Here is a 2,462-nt window from a genome sequence, read left to right on the forward strand (position 1 = left end):
GGCTGAAGCTAGATTAAAAGCTCAGCAAGGTCCAGCTAAAGACAATAAAGAAGCGCTTGCTGGGAGGCAACCCAGCCATGGGGCAACAATCCTCTAAGCATTTTTCCCTATTTCTATTTTTATTTTTATTTGTTTATATAAAGTTCATTGATAATAGGGTAAATAATCATTTACAGAAGACCTCGGCACACAAAACAGAGAAAAGGATCTCACTGGCAAGAAAACGCCAGTAAAAGAGCATTTTGGGCATTCAACGCCCAAAATGGGCATCCACTGGGCGCTGAACGCCAGTGATGGTAGCAGCTGGGCGTTCAACGCCAGAAATGGCAGCAGCTGGGCGTTGAACGCCCATGTTCGTGTTTGGACAACTAACGGTTTATTTTGTTGCTTAGATTAGGAAAAATCTTTCTTTTTTTTTGGTTTAGAGTCTTTTATTATTTATCCCTTGTTAAAACACTTTAAATTTATAGCTCAGTTAGTTAGAACGTGGTGTTTATGTTCATGGTAATTGGCTATCATATTTTTTAAAAAAACCTTTTTCGAAAATAATTTTTCTATTAAATCCTGTGCCAAACTTTAAGTTTGGTGTTTTCTTGCTGATTTCCCTTGGGTTTTCGAAAATTTTGGTGGTTTTCTAAAAATTTGAAGTTTGGTGTTCCTTGGTGTTTTCCCTCCAAAAATTTCAAAAAAAAAAAAAAACAAGGAGCATTAGATCTAAAAACTTTTAAATCTTGTGCTATCTTATTGTTTTTCTCTCTCCTCACTAAATTGGGCCTTGTCCAGTGTGCCTCTCTTCTAACTCTTCCTTGTGAACTTTAGCTACACTTTCATCTATGACATCACACTGAAAGATAGAATGATCTTCTGGGGGGTTGTCAATGACTCCATTCAGATTGAAGATTACTATGCGGCCATCTATTTCAAAGGAGTATGTTCCTGAAAGCAATAATAGTTCCTTCAATTGACAAAAATCACACTTTCAATATCCTTACTAATTCTATTTTTCTTATTTTATCAAGTTGAACAAATATGTACAAATGTGTGCACAAAATAACACTCCAATTCAAACATTAGCAAAAGAATGAAATTCTTCATTAAGATGAATCAATCCATTGATTAGTTGAAGTAGTTCCAAACAAGATAAAACAGCTGAAGGAAGCATAGCATGCAATAATAATCATATCAAATAAAAAAAATATGCTAAGAGCAAAAAATATGAAATCTCAAAATGAAATCTTGAAAGTTGCTATTTCCGGTTCCGTAATAGGAGCGATAAAGTTTCAGAACTTAGTGAAATTACACAAATCAAATGGCATAATTTTCTCATATTCACTTAAGAGATCACAGATTTGAGTCTCCTTATCTTTGATAAAAAAAAATAAAAAATAAAAATGAACAAATAAGAAGAACAAAAGATAATATAAATATATATAAAAATCATAATTCAAATTCTCCGCACATTGCCCTGATCAAAATCTAGTTAAATTAAATTCTCTCAACTAATAAGATAAAAATGTGAAACGTTCTTATACGAAACTCTAGACGAAGGATATGCACCATTGGTGATTATTTTGAACACATAATTAACAGTTTATCAAGATGCCAAAGTTTCCGTCATTTTCGCACTGTGTTTATCTCTTTTTGTATTATAAATCTCTAGAGATAAATCAATGATGTCTATTTACATGAAAGATGTTTGAAAATTATGTCTGAAAATCATATTAGATAATTTAATTAAATTGTTTAATATAAAATTTAAATTATCTTTATACGAAGATATTTTGATATGAATATTTGCTAAAAATATTTATTTAAATAAGTACAAGTATATTACGTATATAAAATACATATTTAAATATAAAATAAATATTAAAAATATATAAAATAATACAAATATATACAAATATATAATTAACTTTTATTATTACAAAAAATAGTATAATTATCGACGGTCAAATTTTTTGTCGATATTTTTCGACAGTTTATCGTCGATAAAATGAAAAAGAAATTATTAGTAATAAAATATTAAAATCGATGACAACATCCTCTATTATTTTTGTAATATTCTAACACCTTTTTTTTATCGTCATACTATTGACAGAGTGGTGGGTGAAAATTATTCTTTAAAAGAATTGACAGAAAGGTCGTCTATTTTAATAATTATAATATCGATCACTTTTGTCGTCGATCAATTTAGACAATGAAGATCTCTTTTTAAAATTAAACGAACTATGTAGATTTATTATATAAAGGTTTAATTACTCTATTGGTCCCTATAGTTCCGAGAAATTTTCAATTAGATCCTTATACTTTTTTTTTCTTTTAATTGGGTTCCTGTACCAATTTTTTTTTCAATTGAGTCCTTATACTTTTTTTCTATCTATTTGAGTTCCTACACCAATTTTTTTTAGTTGAGTTCCTATACAATTAAGTCAATTATTATTAAGAGAGACAAGAGAGAC

This window comes from Arachis ipaensis, chromosome B02 (genome assembly GCF_000816755.2).
Source record: "Arachis ipaensis cultivar K30076 chromosome B02, Araip1.1, whole genome shotgun sequence".
Classification (NCBI taxonomy): domain Eukaryota; kingdom Viridiplantae; phylum Streptophyta; class Magnoliopsida; order Fabales; family Fabaceae; genus Arachis; species Arachis ipaensis.